Here is a 21,417-nt window from a genome sequence, read left to right as displayed (position 1 = left end):
GCATTTATTTTGAAATATTCATGTTTGGATTTTCTTCCTATTAATTTTAATACATAAAAAGTACGTTGGAAACCTACGTTGCAAAAAATGCATTCAATTTTATAAACAATTTTCAAAATATGTGAGCACAAACAACAAAATTAAGCCCATAAACTGATCTTCACTTTACTCTTTAAATGTTTTAAGGGGAGAAAATGATGTTGCAGAGCAAATAAATTTCATGAAATTATTCCAGAATGAAGACTTACCATAGACACTTTTCGCAGTACTAAAAGGTATGGCAAGAAATACACTCCCTAGAAAATACATGATGGTAAATGGGTGTGACGAATGAATATTCAAACGCATCTTAAGATGGTAATTCGCAATATAATCAAAACTTAACACGTTTTTCAAATACGTATAAAATCGCACGAAAGTCTCAAAACAAGAAATTCGCAAGAAAATCTCAAAGTAAGAAATTCGCTAGAAAATCTCAAATAAGAGAAATGAAACTCTTTTTTGACTTGTCTGTTGTTTAACAGACCCAAATTGTTGGAAATATGCAAGTTTAACACATTATTTGCAAACTGTTGGAGTCAAAGAACTTAGTGTTGAGAAAATAGTCTATGACAATGAATTCCCAACACTCCTAGGAAATTCTCTACCTTTCTAAAAATAAGCTTTTCCCCCCTTTATTTAAATAAATAACTGCTATCAAAAGAATGTTAGTTTAATCTTCGGATTATGGTAACTTGGCGATTATTTGCCGAAAATGTGGCGACCAACCCTGCTACAGCAACCTGCTAGTTTTTTAAATTGGACGCTATTTTGTTTTTATTATTTCTTTTGGGCGTGTTTATTTTTTTTCTCTCTCTCTCTACTCAACATTTTTTTCCAACAATCTGCTAGCCGAATTACGCTTATGCTAGAACTTTTATGGAATAAAAGTGCTTAATCATGACGATGATTAGGTGCGAAATTGGGAGAAAATGCACAATCCCCCACTGCTTGCCGGGTTTTTAAGAATTGCACAAAAACGGTATCATTCACGTACACGTCGACCTATTTTCACTTAAAAAAACATCCCAGAATTGCACAAAAATGGCATTGCGCACACTCTTGACTTTGTCCATGTACACTGCTAAAGTCCTAGCTAGTAACCTTTATCGCCTTACCAAAATGCCACCAAACTACCTGTTACCATATTCCAAAGACTAGCCGAATGTTATTCCTTACGATTTAATAACTGTTGATATGATTTTAACGTCGAAATTTTGGCGCATGATGTAAAAAATCTGTATTGCATAAATTCATTTTGCTAATTGAAAATGGATGCAAAATTAATGTACTAAAATAAACACAATTTGTAAAATCAATTACGTTAGGTTATTTTATATGATAAACTACATTCCCAAAGGGAAGGGAAAACTTCATGAAGCACATTTGAAGGGAAATGGACCTGCATATATGTTTACATGTTACGTATAGCGAAAGGCACAATAGTCGAACATGCAGCAACCTCGTTTGACTGGACTCAACTTTGAGTCAAACTAACAAAATTTATACTTTTTTTTTATGCAGTATGACAATAGAATGTTAGCAACTTTTCAAGAGCCCCGTAACCCATGTTGTGAACCCATGTTGTGAACCCCTCTTTGTTTCTATATATATATATAATTGCACCAATATCATATGAATGTCTATTTTTAACCTTGCAACTCTATGTATATCTATGCACTTGTACCACTTTAATCATATGTAATGCAACCATAGTGTATGTATTTACATATTCACTTGTAATCCCTTATTTCCTTGATTTGTGCAGTATGATAATAGAATTTTAGCAACTCTTTAAGGGCCCCGTAATCGTGCCCATGTTGTGAATCCCTTTTGTTTTTATTAGTAATAGAACATTAAATTTGCCGTGTCCACGGAGTTGTGTTACCGTGGGTTTGTCCTCCTAAGCATGTCCCTGCTGGGGTGGCATTCAATTTCGTATGGGTACACCCAGATATATCCGGGGCAAAAGCCACCTCTTCGGTTTAAACTATTATTTAGCAGCTATAATCATTCGATAGTTGCTGTCGAAAACAGAGCAGATTTCGTAATTTCATAATATTTATTTGTGTAATGCTAATTGCTCGGCAGTAGTTCGAATAGTGTTAGCATATGTACTCACTTCTTCTATATACAGGGTGATCTTTTTTAAAGTGACAGTGTTTGGAGCGCCCTGTAGCGCGATCTAATAGCCGAAATGGCACCAAACCTCGTATTTAGACTGATGAAGACATGGGACATCAAGACATACAATCGCCCAGTTAAATTATTAATGTTTATTTACTACATTAACTTCCCCGGTGAGGAATTAGACCACATTTAATGTTAGAATCATTCTCAGAAATAACTCAGAAATAATGTGTTCTGCACAGCCATATGTAACATATCACGATGAATATTCCACACTGTCTTAGTTATGTTGTCCTTTAGAATAGACAAATTTGATACTCCACCAACATAAATTTGAGATTTCAAATAACTTCAGAGCCAAAAATCGCATTTCGTGAGGTCAGGGGAACGGAGCGTGAGGTTAGGGAAGCTGCGGATGCAATTCATTGATTCATGTAATACAGCTTCACCTATAACACACGTTCCGGTAACGTGAGAGACATGTCCACTGGAGCTCGTTTACTTCAGCTGAGATTATTTGTCGGAGGTGTCTACTACTTGCTTTTATAACACCTATTACTGGCCCTGTCATCGCACAACATTTGCATTTTTCTTGTTTGCACAACCCGTGTTTTTTTTTTTTCCACGGAATCCTTTTTCCCATGTCTTGATTAGTCTAAACACCAAGTTTGGTGCCATTTCGGCTATTAGATCGCGCTACAGGGCGCTCCGAGCACTGTCACTTTAAAAGAGATCACCCTGCAGTATATGTGCAGTAGAACAGCATTCACGTTACACATGGGAAAACCCACTCAAATCAACCACGGAGCCACCCCGATTGCCTGGACTGGAGGTCGAGCCAGACTACCAAAGTTCATCGGGTTTAACTACTCGGCAGCTTATGGGGAAAACAAATCAGAGATTTCTAATTGCTCCTTGCAAATGTATGATATTCACTAAACTAAAATACTTTTTAAATGAATTTTTGCTATGCGATAATATATAGTGCTCCTCAGATACTGTTCCAACAAAGCTCCCATATTTGCCACTTTCACTTAGATTAATGTTGAAACGTTTTAGATCAGAAGATCAGAATCGTTACGCGTGGCTTCGACGAAACATTTTAGGAGCATTAAAACTGGAATCTTTGAATTCTTTCGTAAGGTACTTTGTTACTGGAACATTCATTCTCAGAAATTTGCTCTTAGTGCAGCTTCTAAAGCCTCGCAGGTAATCTTACATTACTGCTTTAACTGACGCAGTTTTTGGATCTCTAATTACGCTAAATTGTATTTGCTTGTTGTTTGAGAAGTGGGCACTAGCTGTTATGTTTAAACAGTGATAGATACTGGCTATGAAACCGGTACGACGCCACTTATCTGTGAAAAATGTCTTTACTCTGACAATGACAATTTGTTTTGTTAAAAAACCTTGATCTCTTTAATTTTCTTGAGCTCTTCTGTGAAATCTCATTCTGTTATAATCCACGCTACACCAAATACTGAATTTTATTCTCTTACTTTTAGATTAGAGGCTGCTTTTTAATAAATGCTATAGAAAACGATTACAAGAAATAATCAAGAACGGTTAAAAAGTTACTCTACAAATATACTTTATAAATGTAACCAATAGAAGAACCTTCTTAAAACCTTCTTAAAAAATCTGATGTGTACACCACATGACTTCCTTGTATGGAATATCAAATTATGCACACTTTTTGCGGCATTTCATTTAAACATAATTTCTTAAATTTCATTAACGTTATATTTTTCATTCAATTATTTTAGTTCTCACTTCACGGCAAGGCAAAAATACATAAAAACTCGAAATATCTTCATTAAAAATTTAAACATATCGAAAACATAAAATACAATAAAATCATTTAAAAATAATTTTTACAATTAAAATTACTATTTCTACATAATAATACCGTAATCACGTTATCGTACGTAATTACAGTAGTCATACCTAAAACTAATTAATATTACCTTTGTGTTATTTTAATCATGTAAACGTACGAGTAGGTTACAAATTGGAATTTTGAACTGAAATTAAATGCATAAAGCCAAATTCTGTAAGTATTATTTAGGTAGCAAGTATTGTTTAAATAAAATGTGTTGTTAAATAGCAATTACTCGTTTTATATCAATTAATCCAAGTTCTAATATGAGATTTTAAATTTATGTAAAATAGGCAGTAAAATAAAAATATTTGAAATATGTAATATTCCATAATAAATTTCTAATAATTAGCAAAAAAAAAAAAAGTCATACAAAGAAGAGCCGAATTAAGTATTAATCATACTGCTGTTTAGAGGAATAATAGTGAGGGTTTTTTTAACATATTACAAGGTATATCTACTAATTAAGCATTGCCATTATTAGATTAGGTTTATGACAAAGAAATGTATATTTTAAAAATATAATACATTGACATGGCTCGAAATGTTTCTCTCAAAACTTTTAATTTTTAATATTTAAAATAATAATTTGACTACCTTTCTAAACTAAGCAATGTAGATATAATATAAATTACTCGCATTTATATGATTTTAAAGAACAATTTAGGTTTTACTAGGACGCCGTTTTACTAGGGAGGCCACTAAGTTGTGCTAAATAAAAATCGCAAAGTTGTCCCAAGGTGGTTATGATAGTACCAAAGTGCTCAAATGTAATACAGAAAGGAAAAAATGACATAATATGAAAGCATATAATTTCCCGTTATATGTATTAAAGTTTTGTTACATTTGGCTAAATTAATACTGAAATATAAATCAATAGTTTTACTTTTGAACAATGCATTTTCAAACATCAAGAGGAACACGTCAACATGATACTTAAAACAGCAGCTATATTTTGGGGGTATATATTACATAAAATATCCTTAAAGTTTCATTGATAATCTATGACAAAAAAAGACTGCTGTTTTGCCTAATTTTCCTGCATTTTAATTTCGGCTGAATACGATTCCATTGCTGTTCGTGAAACATGCAGTTTAATAGTTTTCCTTGAGAAATATTTATACAAGCATAATCACATTATACAGAAATTTACATTTATATAGAAATAATTCATGATTGAGAATAATCACTAAGAAAACAAAACTATGATATAAATACATTTAGTAAATAATTATATTTATCGAATTAATATGTAAATTTATAGCGTGTAAAAATAAAGAGTTCATAAATTCTTTGAAATTTATTTTAAATAAATTAAATTTAACAAAACGATTTTATGCTCATTTGACGACGAAAGAGGAATACGGTAATACGTTGGTAAATTTAATTAAATGTGAGACGATGTTCATTGAATACTTTTTCAAATCTTGACATTCATGATCACAGTATTTAGAGCTTATGAAAAACCAGCGACGCTCATTTAAAATAGCTAATCATTTCTTTTTAAGATCTATAAATTATTATTAGATAACATTACATTTATTTCATACAGCAAATAAGCATATTTTAAATAAAAAAATATTTATTACTCTTTATTTCATTCAACGTATTATCTCAGACATCCAATGAGAGCATTACAGCAAATATTCTCAAGAAACATACCGGCAGAATTAATTTTATAGATTGAGGTAAAACATTAAATTTCATAGCGTTTGTTTTGAATCGTTCCCTCCAGTCACAGTCAAGTTTGGATTCTCTTCCTATTAATTTTAATACATAAAAAGTACGTTGGAAACCTACGTTGCAAAATATGCATTCAATTTTATAAAAAAAATAATTTTCAAAATATGTGAGCACAAACAACAAAATTAAGCCCATAAACTGATCTTCACTTTACTCTTTAAATGTGTCAAGGGTAGAAAATGATGTTGCAGAGCAAATAAATTTCATGAAATTATTCCAGAATGAAAACTTACCAGAGACACTCTTCGCAGTACCCAAAGGTATGGCAAGAAATACACTCCCTAGAAAACACATGATGGTAAATGGGTGTGACGAATGCATATTCAAACGCAGCTTAAGATGGTAATTCGCAATATAATCAAAACTTAACACGTTTTTCAAATACGTATAAAATCGCACGAAAGTCTCAAAACAAGAAATTCGCAAGAAAATCTCAAAGCAAGAAATTCGCAAGAAAATCGCATATAAGAGAAATCTAACTCTTTGTTGAGTTGTTTCTTGTTTAAGAGACACAAATTGTTGCAAATATGCAAGTTTAACATATTCTTCGCAAATTATTGGAGTCGAATAAACACAGTGTTGAGAAAATAGTCTAAAACAATGAATTCCTAAATCTCCAACCATATTTTCTGCCTCTTTTATTCCTTTATTTGAATGAATAACAACTATGATAAGAATTTGTTTTCTTATGATATAATATCTGTTGATATCATTTTAGACTTTGTATTTTCTGCATATGACATAGAAAAACTGTATTGCATACAATTTGTTTGGAAAGTATCATTTTTATCAAGTAGTAAATATATTAACATTTGCTCAATTTCACTACAACACTTACATTAAGTTTATTAGATTAAATTAATTTTGCTAATCGAAAATGGATGCAAAAATAATGCACTAAACTTGACACAGTTTGTAAAATAAATTAAGTTAGGTTATACTCATATGATAAAGCACATTTCGAAAGTGAAGACAAACCTTCGGGAAGCACATTTGATTGGAAATTGACTCTCATTCATGTTACATATTGAGAAAGCCACGATAATCAACCATGCAGTAACCTCATTTTTCTGAACTGGAGAGAGTCAAACTATCAATACTTAGCGTCTATAACCATTCGACAGTTGGTCGTGGAAAACAAATCAGGATTTCTAGTTGTATTATACAAATGAATGTAATTCATTAAATGAAATAATTCTTAAGTAATTTTTTCTATACTAAAATAGCTCACCAGCGGCCGAGCGTTAAAGTCGCTGAACACTGGTAGTTCGGTCCGAGGTTCGAATCCCGCGAATGGGCATGGCTGTTTTCGTGGTTTACCCCATGTGTAACGTGACATACGGTACAGTTTTTCTTAGAAAGTCCTTGACGAAGGCATCCCTTGCCTTAGGCAAATATTAAATAATAGTAAAAAGTCCTTGTACGGAATATTAAATTATACGCATTTTTTCCTGCATTTCACTTAAACATATTTCCTGGAATTTCATTAGAGATATATTTCTCATTCAATCTTTCAGTTCTCACTTCACGACAAGGCAAAAATACATAAAACCTCAAGACAACTTTATCAAAAATTAAAATATGTAGAAAAACACAAAATGAAAATTAAAAAATTTAAAAAAAAAATTACAATTAAAATTGCTGTTTCTATGCAAAACAAGCAATTCGGCCAGTGTGCCAGGAGGCAGACGTTTCTGTGCACAAAAATAAAAATTTACTTTTGGTCGCACTCAACAAAAAGACACTGAAAGTGCAAAAACTGATTTAATTCACTGTTCTGCTACGTTTCGAGTATAAAGAAATATGGCGGCTATGGTTAAAAAAAATTAGACTTAGCCGCACTTAAACAAAGTTTAAAATGTTGATAATTCTATGACTACTAGGTGCTAATTCCAGAATGGAGTCATTGGCAACAAATTCACTATTTTGCTCAGTTTCAAATGTAAACAAATATGGCTGCTGTGGTAGAAAAAATAGATTTAGCCGCACTTAAATAACTTTTAAATTGTTGATAATTCTGCAACTATAAAATGCACATTAACGTAAGGCATAAAATACTTAACCAGAAGATAAGAACAACATAATTTATTCATTTTTTAAAGCAAAAAATGCACAATTATAAGAATAAAAAAGGCTGAGCTCACTGAGCCGAGTAACAGAGTGGATATATACATATATGCACATACCCTTTTGGTGAGGCCGATTGCAACGAAAACGGTAGATGCACAACTACGTGTTATAGCAATCCTATATACAAAATTTCAACCTTCTGAGGCTACTCGTTTTTGAGGTATGCGAAACACGTGCCTGTAGACACCACGAAAAAATCTTTTCTGAATCCACTTTAAATCAGTTCTATAATTCGTTTGCGGAAAAAGAGTCTTTTATTTTGTCTTTACGTACAGATGTTGCTCAAAAACATCGATAGCTTGTATTCAATAGCGGTGAAAATCAATTTTTTCGTTTAAATATGACACGCGGAATTTTTTCGTGTTTACAATACTTCATTTGCTTCGTACAAGGAAGTAAATAGTAAAATGGAAGTTTGCGTAGAAATTTTTAAATACTTCTAAAATCAATAAGTATTATGTAAATAAAAGTGTTGAAAATTTCAAAAATACATTAAATACCAAAATTTGGCACTACGATGTTCAAAATTGTTATTTTGAAGCTTTAAAAATTTTGGAAGATTTCATTATAGCCAACAGGGTTTTTCGATTTAGCAGAAACATTTATAATCCTTTAATGAAAGCGCTTAAGAAAGCATTCATGTATGGCATTGTTTTTGATTCTGCTTAAATAAATCGAGAAGTACATTTTTCAGCTCTCTGATTTCCTGTTCTGTGTGCAGTTATAGATAGAATCTGTGAAAGATACTTTCGCCATTTGAAAAAATATTATAAAAATTATTATTTAATATAATATTGTTGCGTGCGTACGGGTTCGTTATGAAACGAATGCAAAAGTCCGATGCAAAATGAACAAAAATTTATTATTATCACAAAAAAATGCTTAAATCTTCTCAAATTATCATGCAGTATTACAATACCTCACAGTAGTTATCTTTTAACTACTCAAATGTCCAATAGAACGTAATTCAAAACAGCTAAAGAACGCTAATCCACGAATTCGCTATAATCGACAAGAGCAGTTTTCTAAACAACAACAAACTAAGCAACTACTACAAACTGAGAAGTTTTCCTCCTTTTATAAGTTTTTAAAATCACGCGCCAGAATTTTCCAGTACTTTCTCGAAATCAAAAAGAGATATTTATTTATTTAATGCACGCGCTCTTGTAGTTTCAATTTTCCGGCTTGGCTTTCTTTTAATATTCGTCACGCGCTGCACTGCGCGAGAAATAAAACCATTTAATTTATAATTGAACTAACATTAGCTTTTTAAATACCAAATTCGTAACAATATATATAGATAATCTTTAATGAATTATATCCGAACAGTAATATGAGTGGAAAAATACATGAAAATAAATTTGTCACATTTGTTTAGATTTATTATTTAAAAATATATTTACATTTCTTCAACAACGACAACTATAGTAAGTCCTTTAAAAATTTTGGATCTTTTCCAAGAACTGCACGTCCCGGGCAGTACAAACCGTGGGCAGGAAGCTAAACTTACAACTGTGGCATAAATTCATTAATAAGCATTACATTACAATAATAAACAACATGAACAATAAATGCAATACATAAAACAAATCAAATGCTATCAAATACAAATCAAATACTAAATGCAAATCAAATACTAAATACAAATCAAATCAAGGACACATTTAAAAACAAAATGGACCATGGTCTTATACTATTTACAATTATTTACATTATGTACTATGGCCATAGTAATTAGCTAACCTGTCGTAATGAACGACTTTAGGTTTAGAGTTCGAAGACTTACGGATCCGAAGCACGACGTCATTCGTGTTCAGCACTGTATATGGATCATCCGAAGGTGACTGTAATTTAGGACTCAGTCCTTTTCGCTGAATCGGGTTCCACAACCACACCTTGTCTGCTTTGTTGGATCTATGTCTAGCTGCTCGCGTGTCGTATCTGGTCTTCACTTTCTCCGTCGCTAAGTTGACTCGCTTTCGTGCAGAACGGTGTATCCCCTCAAAACGGGCCTGGACATTTTGGATGTGTTCCTCAGGCGATGAAGGCGCATCCGTATGGCGATCAAACAGGCGGTCACAAGGCAGACGAAGGTCTCGACCGAAGAGCTTCTGAGAGTGAGAATAGGTCTTGCGTTTCTTTTCGACCCTAGCATGATTTCGGCGGCTTCCCGAGCTGGGTGTTTCGGACAAGGGGTCGGCTTGTCCAGGTGAGGATCTCTTCTGAGGATGGAGAGTCATGTCACCTGATGCTGAAAGCAGTTTGTTGTTTTTGAAGTGTAAGGAAAAATTGTATTTTCTTAAAACGTCCAATCCGAGTATGCATGGATCTGTAATGTCCGCCACATATGCCGTTTGATGGTAGGCGGCACTTCCAAACGTGATGTTCACGTTTAACTTTCCAGCTATCTCGATCTTGTCACCAGACGCAGTTTGAAGGGTAACACAGGATGGCGTCCAAATACGTTTATCTTTAAACTGTTCAGCTACATCTTTTCTAATGATGGTAACATTAGCTCCTGTGTTAATGATCATATTGCAAGGAACTCCATCGATGTGCCCATTGATGGACAGTCCGTTACTGTTGCCACTCACTATAGAAATCTTGAGTGCTTTAAAACAAGGTTTTCCATTATCTGGCAACCTCCGTTCCTCGATATGGCCTTTCATTTGTTTCCTGCGTTGTTGCTGAGAAATGGTCTCAATCTTCGTACCCTGGGGTGTTCTGCAATTCTTTCGTACGGGGCCTTCAGCACCACAGTTCCAGCACTTTGGTTTCTTGTCAGTCCTATTCTTTCCAGTGGCATTTAATTGTCTGCTTAAATCCTATGCCTTAGTTTCCGTGCCCTTGGGGTGTTCTGCAGTTTCTTCTTAGGTGGCCTTCAACACCGCAGTTCCAGCAATTTAGTGTCGGTTTCCTTTCTCCACTATTCCGTCTTAAAGCATTAACTGAGCTTTTCAACTCATTCATTTTATGATCCGTGCCCTAGGGTGTTCTGCAATGCCGTCGTAGGTGACCTTCACTACCACATCTCCAACAGCTTAGAGCCACTTTCTTCTGGCTCCTATTCTGTATCAAAGCGTCGACTTGTCTGGCTAAATCATCTAAACGAGCCATCAGTTGATTCACTGGCTCATGGACTCGCACAGCTCTAACTGGGTAGCGATCTCTACTAGTTGCTTGCTGGGCTGCCTCGAATTTCATAGCGTACACTAAAGCGCTTTTTAAATCTTTTACATCCGCCATTCGTAGAGCTTTTTGTATTTCAGTATCCCGGATGCCATCGATAAAGCATTGCAAGGACAGGATTTCCCTTGTTTCTGTCGGGCATTCCGAAAAGGCGAGATGGGACAGCCTTTCAACATCCGTGGCGAGCTCCTGAAGTGTTTCGGTAGGCTTCTGTGGACGAGATTTTAATTGGAGCCTGCTGTAGTCTTTTAAACACTTCTCCCCAAAGCGCAGCTCCAATGCGTCGGATAGAGCTTCGAAATCAAGTCTTTGGTTTTCAGGAAGCGTCTGCAGGATATCCGCTGCGTCTGCTCTCAGCGAAGCGGCGAGATGACAGGCCTTAGTTTGGGAATCCCATCCATTCGCATCCGCCACTATAGAAAATTGTGTTTTATACACTTGCCAGGAGGTCTTCCCATCATAAGTGGATAACCTCAGAGAGGGACGAGCAGGCATGGGTAAATGTTTAAAACCATCACTATTCTTCCCTGCCGTCGCTACGAATTTCTTTAAAATATCCACTTCTTTGGCTACTGCAGAAACCCTATCATGAATTTGTTGTTCGATTTGGTGTTGGACGGAACAAACTCTTCCTTCTATATGTTCATTTACAGAAGAAACTTTTTCCTCTATTTCTTCTTTCACCGAAGAAATTCTTTCTTCAATTTGATCTTTTACGGAAGAAATGTTTAATTCAATTTGTCCAACTTTATTTTCAACTGTGTCAAATCTGCCTTCCATAGCTTCAAATTTATTTTCTATTATGCAGGTAATTTCTCTTTTCATTTCTTCTTGACCAGCTTGAACGGCTTTCATTTCGTCCTTAACGGATTCCTGGCCCAATTTCATTTCATCCTTAACGGATTCCTGGCCCAATTTCATTTCCTCCCTAACAGACCTCATCTCTCCTTTAACGGAATCTTCCATCTTTTCCTGACCAGCGTAAATCTTTTCTTTCATTTCTTCTTTAAATGCAGCAAAAGCACTGATGAGCTGTCTCAACTGCTCCTCCATCGCTCTTGTTATTGGCATTCAAATCCCACTTCTGACACCAAAAATTGTTGCGTGCGTATGGGTTCGTTATGAAATGAATGCACAAGTCCGATGCAAAATGAACAAAAATTTATTATTATCATAACAAAAATGCTTAAATCTTTTAAAATTATCATGCAGTATTACAATACCTCACAGTAGTTATCTTTTAACTACTCAAATGTCCAATAGAACGTAATTCAAAACAGCTAAAGAACGCTAATCCACGAATTCGCTATAATCGACAAGATCAGTTTTCTAAACAACAACAAACTAAGCAACTACTACAAACTGAGATGTTTTCCTCCTTTTATAAGTTTTTTAAATCACGCGCCAGAATTTTCCAGTACTTTCTCGAAATCAAAAAGAGATATTTATTTATTTAATGCACACGCTCTTGTATTTTCAATTTTCCGGCTTAGCTTTCTTTTAATATTCGTCACGCGCTGCACTGCGCGAGAAATAAAACCATTTAATTTATAAATGAACTAACATTAGCTTTTTAAATACCAAATTCGTAACAATATATATAGAGAGATAATCTTTAATGAATTATATCCGAACAGTAATATGAGTGTTATGAGTGGAAAAATACATGAAAATAAATTTGTCACATTTGTTTAGATTTATTATATTAAAAAATATTTACATTTTTTCAACAACGACAACTATAGTAAGTCCTTTTTTTTAATTAATTAATAATTTGAAGTAAAAATTTTGGAGGTTTTCCAAGAAAAGGCGGTTGCCTTAACATCATGCAAGATGTTCCAACTAAAATTCCCTAAAGGGATAAACTGAAGTTTGCTTTTCCCGCGGCGGGGGAAAAATAAAGTTAGAACACGCAGGAAAGAGGATGTGCTAACATGTAAAAATCCGGCACTGTGCCGCGTATGATATTTCATATTTGTTTCAATCATGTTGTTATTGTTTTCAATAAATAATCAAAAGACAGCTACTGTGAATTAAATGACTCAACATTTCAGAACGAAGATATCACAAAACAAGAAACCTCTTTTAGATCTTAGACTAGCCGTAATCCAGAGGTTAAATTTAATCCGCAACAATATGTCAAAATGCAAAAGAAGTTTTGAAGCAAAGAATTATTTAAAACGTTTAAAAGTTTAATTTTTGACTTTACCCTTGAACGGCACTCTTATATTGATAATGCAAGAAACTTTTTCTGACTACCAAAAGACTGAATATTTCTGACTATCAAAAGTATAGATATTACTTTTGACATTAGATTTCAAAGATTTATTGACCTCTCCTACAAAATCTGTTTTTATTATGCTAACTACCTGATTTATTACTTTTGATTTTTAATTCTAGTCAAATGGAAATGATTTGTCTTCGCTATTCTTTTATCAGGAGAAAGGCCGTTTCCACAATCGTTTTCTGAAATTTAAAGTTTAATGTTGAGCAAACGTAGATCTCTTATTGGAAGCAGTAATATACCGATCTGAAAAATTAAAAGAACAACTTTGAAATCTCAAACAAAATTTAGTGCTTTTGCAGCTAGAGCATGAACTTGTACAACTTTATGATATCTGAGATACCAAAAGTGCAAAAATATTTCTGGAAAATTTTAACTTAAATAAGCACACAAGAAATGTGATACAAGTGGGTATTAAAAATCTACGAATGTACACGACTGTAGTCGTTCTCCAAACAAAAACGAGACTCATCAGCAAGGAGAACTTGAACTAATAATTGAGTGGAATCTCAATAACTTTGTTAACTGCATCATTGTATTCGGATGAATTTCGCAGCAAGATGTAGTGGTATAGAAATCAATGGTTTCGTTGCATAAAACCCTATTTTATGTGACTCAAGGTATGTGGATGTCCGAGCAGCTTTCGCTACAGTAAACTCACTTAAAATCTTGACTGTTGCATATCCCATTAGTGTTTTTAAATTATTTCCAGATTTTCAGCAAGAGGATTTCGTTACTTCTAACATGACCAGTATCAATAACAGTTTTCCTTAAACTCTTCTAATTACTCGCCGTTTCTCACAATTCGTCAGATACATTCTCAGTGATATATTTCACTTTGAACATATGCTAACGTTCTTCATCTGCTCCTACAATCATTGAATTTTAGAATTTGAAACATTAGTTACTTTCCTTCCTTCACGTGTCGTAAATAGAAGCAGAAATCTGCATATATTCATATAGGGAATGTAAATCGGATTGGATACGAAATAACGTTGATCTTGAGCTACCAAGAACCTACCAATCATTGGACGTCATCTACTAAATTCAACCCTTTAAAGGCGAAAACGCAAGAGGCAACCATTCAACCAAGGGACCACAACCGCCCGAAACGGCCGAGGTTGCGATGTTGTTTTCTTCCCTCCCCCTCTGGTATGCAGCAGCAGGTGCAGTTCTCCAAACGCATTGTATCAGTTTATTACAGACAGCTTGTTCCGAAAGGATTTAATTTTGGTTTCTTATATTTAGTTTGCGCGTTTTTCACCTCGCTGTGTGTTAAAGGAGGAGAAAGGGAAAAAATTCCTATGAATCTCGAAAGGCATTTCGGTATTTTAGGCATACAGGTTAGCGAAAGCTTCGGGTTTCTAAGGCTTAACATAAAGCCTTTCTTTGTAGTTATTCCTTTTATTTCTCCCGCCAGTTTGTTTTCTGAAGAAAATATATTTTAAACTCAGTGTATACGTTGTGATAGGAAATATTGAATGAATGAATATCTTTCAGTAGGATGAATTTTCATTGTTAAATCTGCATATACCGTTATCATAAATTTAGCTCCATAAATGGAGAAACTTCGAACGGAAATATAGGAATTATTGTTCAGCACTTATAATATCTCCGAACTAATTTGTCTTTTCTTCTCGCCGCTTGTATTAAGTGAAGCAATAGCATAAAACAGTTACGCGTAACATGTGTCGTAAATTTCGATGCTTGTTTACGAAACTGTACAGAATAACATTAACAAACTTCAGTAATACTTTTTAAATGTTTAATAAAAGATTTTAATGACTTTATAGTGTTGCGAGGCCCCATCTTGTCAGGAATAGTGGTAGTGACTGCTATGAACTGTAAATTACAAAAACTCGTAAGAAGGGTTGAAATTCCTTTTTATTCCACTTTAGAAATAACAGCTGCGTTCACTTGAAGCTCACAAACTACGCCGACCCGGCGGTTTAACAAAACAGAAATGTGAAACTAAAAATAAATGACAGGATGAATAAATAACGAGATCACTACCTACGAGGCTCTAAAATCGTAACTAACTTAACCGCGTTCTAAGATACAGCTGAGGTTCAGCAAGCTTACTGATTAAGCAGTTGAAGATTCAACGAACTGCCGAAATAGGCACACAGGCCGAAATGCGCGGTTCTTGAATGTCTACCTAGCAACCTTCACGCTCTTGATTCAAAAAGCACACATACAATCTCGTTTCCCTTCTATTTAAACACAACTTACTTCTTCTAAAATTTGAATATACTGCGCGTTCTGCTACAATTTACACACTCTGGCATTGGCAATTCTAGGGGAAAATTAAAGGCTTGACAGGAAAGATAGCTTAAACTTAAAATAAATGTTAGTTAAAATAAATATAAACCCTACAACTTTTAAGGAATAATATTATAATGAGCTGATAAAAGTTAAGGAGGTATTACATCACAATAAAATTCAATACAATTAAATCTTGAACCCATAATGAAATCTACTACAGTACATTACATAATAAAATTCATTGGAATAAATCAATTATCCGTTCCATCGCAATAAATGGACAATCAGTTACATCCAATAAATTAATTCCATTACATCAGAATAAAATTACGTAATTGCAAGAAAGGGTTGAATGAAATTGATATAAGTTTGGTTTAGACAGAAATACTCATTTCTTCCGATATATAAGTGACCGCTAATTAAAATTACATTACTTCGAGAAATATACTAAGCAAACGCTGTAATAATTTGAAATACCCATTTCATTTTTACGATTCCTGTTTCAAATATTGCAAGACAAGCATAAAAATAAATAATTTGTAATAGCTATGTTTCATAAATTGGAATCTAGGGCGCGTTTATCTGACAGATACAGGCGTGTCATAATCTCTGTTTTTGTCCTCTTCTTCTCACGACCTAGAACTTATCAGTATCTGTCCATCTGGCCACCCCTTCCTTTGGAATGCAGTAACGACCAGTTAAGTGTAGGTGTATTTCCTGTTTTTGAGTTATTTAAAAATTTGTATCTGTCAGATACTGTCTGTCTACGAGTAGAACAGCCCCACCACAGTGTCTGCCGGGTGGCTGTCGCTATAGCAATAGCTCCAGTATATTTCAAATAGGGACGAGCCGAGAGTTGCTTTATTGTTATTTTGTTTTTCGTGACTGTTGGCTAAAGGGAAAAGACTTATCATTCGTCTTCAAGACACCCCTATGAAAAGTGGGTCAAGGCTCGTTTCTATGGCAACAGACAGCTGTAGACTAAGTGGCGAGAGGTTTTCTTATGATAGACAGAGTGTACACGCGCCCGATAACGTTTCTCTCTTGAAGATTTACGGAAGTATCGATATTTCTTATAGATTTTTGATTTATTTTTCCTGTGATCATTGCTAAACGCTTTTTAGATTTGAATAATGATAGAGATCTTGAATTAGTCCATAATATTCTGTTTAGTGATGGAAATGAGGAATTAAATGCTGAATAATTTGATGAAAGTGATGATGAAGAAGTGGATATTTTAGAAACATTTTGAAGTGGATTCTGAAAGTACTTGTATTCTGAAAGTTCTGAGTCACTATAATCACGCGTGATTATAGTCACTCTGAACTTGATGATGATGTCATGTTTATGTAGGAAAAGAAAAAAAGCACTAAATGGGCAAAATTGCCCGGAAGAAAAAATGTCAAAGTTAGATCGTAGAATATTACCACAAAATTACCTGGAGTAATCGGAAATGCGAAAGGTATAAAAGCTATATACGACTCTTGGAAGTGCTTTTTTTTTTTTTTTTTTTTTTTTTGATGTATATTGGAAATAATTGTGAAGTACACTAAGAAATACATTTCTACAATTTCTAATCTATTTAGTAGAAAAAGAGATGCAAGACTAACAGATATCATTGAAATAAAATCATTTATAGGCTTACTTTTATTAGCTGGCGTTTTGCGAAGTAAATTTTGGAATAACTGTGGTCTACTGCTGGAATGGCCATTGAGATGTTTAGAACGGTAATGAGTCTGGAGCGATTTAAATTTTTTCTAAGATGCTGTAGATTTGATGATAAAGAGACGAGGAGCGAGGGAAGGAAAACAGATAAATTAGCACCTATTAAAGAAAGTTTTGAGAAATTTGTCGGAAAATATAAGCTTAATTATTGCGTGGGACAAAATGTTGCGATAGATGAGAAATCGGAAGGTTTTTAGATGAAGATGCCCTATTTGCCATTACATTCCATCAAAACCAAATAAATATTGCTTTAAAATTTTTGCAGCAGTTGATGCTAAAACGAAAGAATAAAAAAGAAATACCTCCCTGTTTTGTGAAATATAAGGGAAAAGAAGTACATTCAAGCTTATTTGGTTTTTCTAAAAACTGCACCTTAGTTTCATACGTACCGAAAAAAAGGCAAAAATGTTTTGCTTGTATCAAGTATGCACATTGTTGATGTTATAGCTGTAGACACTGGAGATGAAAAAAAAGCCAGATATAATCCTATTTTATAATGATGCAAAATGCGGTGTTGATGCTCTGGATAAGATATGTGGAACATATAATTGCGCTCCGATACAAGGAGATGGCCGATGATAGTATTTTATTCGATGCTAAATATTTCAGCTATAAACGGACTAGTTGTATTTTTGGGAAATCAGAATACTGTTCAGAACAGGAGAGTGTATTTGAAAATACTGGTAAAGGAATTACTCAATGAAGAAGTTGTTAGGCGCATTACTAAACCCAATTTATCGAAGGATTTGCAAATGAAACTTCAAACCTACAGACCAACTGCTGAACAAAGAAAAAAAGCAAAGATTCCCTAATAAACGGAAAAGGTGCTCTACATGTCAAACAAATAAGAAAAGTAGATTGACCCAATATTCCTGCATAAAATGTGCTTAATAGTTTTGTTCGGAACATGCAGTAATGATGTGTCAGATATGTTCAAATGAAAATCAAACTTAAATTTAGAATCGAATTAAATATAACTTATTTTGTCATTTTATATTATGTATTTTTATGTCATATTATTTATTTGTGAACAACTGCCATATTTTGAAATATTTTTTCAACTGTATTAACATGTTTCATTGTGTTTGTTTTTTAACGGCATCTTAACCTGTGTAATAATGATTGTAAATAATAAATAAAAATATTAAAAAAGAAAAAAAGAAAAAAAAAAGAAAAGAATAGAAAGAAAGGTCTAGGTGTAAAAGACTGTACCTAAAAAGAATAAAAATAGAAGATTTAAAGTAATACAGATCACCAGAAAACTCGTGAAATGGAGATGTATCTGAGAGATACAGCGAGCCAAATGCCGGAAGTTTCGAGATGCGACCGACGGAGTGTTAAAATTTGTAATGTAGTAATTATCCAAAATGGATAAGGGTTATTGATTTTTAATAGTTATAGTAAAATTATTAATTTATAGCGTTACTGATTCTTAATAGTTACACTAATATTATTAATTTATAGCATTATTTGCACACATCGAAACTTGTTAACTTTCTAACTCGATAATTAATATATAACGTGTTACATAGAAATGCACTGTATAGCTGTTTTAGGAACACCGGCTCTTTTACATAATGGGAGGGATAAGAATATGATATCACCTTGAAACTGAGCTTAGAATGCTTACGTGCAATCTTTTTGTTTTCACCAGAAATTATGTGCTAGTAACGCCCATAAATACTGACTGAACCACAGTTACCTAATAAAAATGTGTTGGAACAACCGGAACTGTTTTGCATACAGTCGAAGTTGTTTGTTATCAAACAGCAATGTGAATGACAATATACGAAATGAATTACACTCATGTTCATAAATTAAGGGTAATTCGGAGTCACGCGGAAAGTGAACTCTAAAATAAATATATCACCTGTAAAATCACTACACACATCTTCAAGAATCATATGCAAATTTCAGGAAGTAACCAGATGACACCGATGGTACGTCACAATGACGAGAGCGTAAGAGAGTAATATATAAGTAAAATTAATAAAATTGTTCTTTTAATAAAGTTAATAAAATTTATAAAATTCTTCAAATAAATAAGTAAAATTGTTTGCAGGCGCTTTATAAGCATTTCAGTGCAATAACGTAATAGTTATGAAACAAAGGACGCATTTGGAAGATTTGTTACGTGGTGTCGGCCGTCTGGAATGCAGGCGTACCCAACTGGAAGTATCGGAGGAACTTGGAATTCCCCAGAGTGTCATCTCCAGGCTTTGGCAACGATTCCAAGATGACGGTAATGTGAGTAGACGTTATAGCAAGTCGCCCCAGAGTTACAACGCCGAATGAGGACCGGTATTTAGCAGTTACTGCCAAAAGAAAGAGGCGGAGCACAGCATCAGACCTGTCTCGTCAGCACTCTTCAGCCACTGGTACGACAATTTCAAGGCAGACCGTGTACAGACGCTTAGGGCAGATTGGTCTATAAGCTCGTAGACCTGTCAGATGCGTTCCACTTACTGCAACTCACTGTCGCCTGCGGTTAGTCTGGAATAGAGAGCATGCATTGTGGACACCGCAACAGTGGGCTTGTGTGATGATTTCCGACGAGTCCAGGTTTAGCTTGCAGTCTGATTCTCGCCGGACGTTCATATGGAGAGCTCCAGGTACCCGTTACCACCAAGGAAACATCATTGAACGACACCGTTACGGTTGTGCAGGAGTGCTCGTTTGGGGTGGAATTATTCTGGGCTCCAGAACTCACCTGCATGTTCAAATTGGAACCATAACAAGCCAAATCTATCGGGACGTCATTCAGGAACAACATGTAAGTTTGTTTCGGGGCGCCATGAGCGCACAATTGGTGTTTATGGATGACAATGCCGTCCTCACCGTGCAAACATCGTAAGCGAATGCCTTCAATCGGAGAATATAACCGTATGGACTGGCCAGCATTCTCACCGAAATTGAATCCAGTAGAGCACGTGTGGGACATACTTGTCCGACGAGTTGCAGCCCGCCAACCTCCTCCTACATGTCTACCGGAACTTCGGAGAGCATTGACTTTTGAGTGGTGTAATATCCCCCAAGATCAGATCGATAATTTGATACTCAGCAAGCCTAGGCGTTGTACGGACTGTATTGCATCGTCTGGAAGACATGCAGTGTATTAACAATCATACCAACCACGTAATATTTTTTTTTTTTTTTTGTAAATGGTTTTTTTTTTTTGTAATTTGCTCCAGGGAGAAGAAATTGCTAATTTTTTTTTAATAATATCAAACATACAGCATCTTATTTTGCTCTTTAGCTTTTGTTTAATAAATAAGATTTACAAATAAGTCAAATTTGTTTTGCTTCTAACTCTTCCTTTGCCTGATTTTGCATTATCCTTAATTTATGGACATGAGTGTAATTTCAAGCAGAAAGCTAGCAGAAAATATCGAACTAAATCAGCAAATTAAGAAGGGTGTGGAATACTAAATTCAGTTAAACTGTATAGTCATTAGCTAGAGAGATGAAAAATTAATAATGTCCTCGCCGGGACTAGGATCTGGACATCTCGAATACGCGCCTAGTTTGCTAACGTTACACAACGAAGGCAAGCAAAAAAGTAGGTGAAGAATCATCACCCACAACCTTTTAGTTCGGGTGCCACTGTAGAATCATTATTTTATTTTGATGCTGGAAACTTGAAAAATGAGCAATGGCGTCTCCGGTAGGTACCTGGACCTCTCGAATACGCGTCGTTTGTGCTAACGTTACACCACGAAGGCACTCAGAAAGGAAGGAGAAAATGCCTTATAAATTCAGTCATTTTATTGAAAAAAAAAAAAAAAAGTTTAAAATATTTCTTTTTATCACAGAATATTTAACAATTTTTAATATAATATTTCAATTTAGGCACATTACATTTCACTACACAAGCATGTGCAGCAAAATTATCTGAGCTGTTGCTAGTGAAGTTATAATATTGTTGCGTGCGTACGGGTTCGTTACGAAATGAATGCACAAGTTCGATGAAAAATGAAGAAAAATTTATTATTATTTCAATAAAAATGCTTAAATTTCCTCAAGTTATCATGCA

This window comes from Stegodyphus dumicola, chromosome 5 (genome assembly GCF_044657685.1).
Source record: "Stegodyphus dumicola isolate Sdum_Otavi_A_Nest chromosome 5, ASM4465768v1".
Taxonomy (NCBI): Eukaryota; Metazoa; Arthropoda; class Arachnida; order Araneae; family Eresidae; genus Stegodyphus; species Stegodyphus dumicola.
This window is presented reverse-complemented; position numbering follows the sequence as displayed.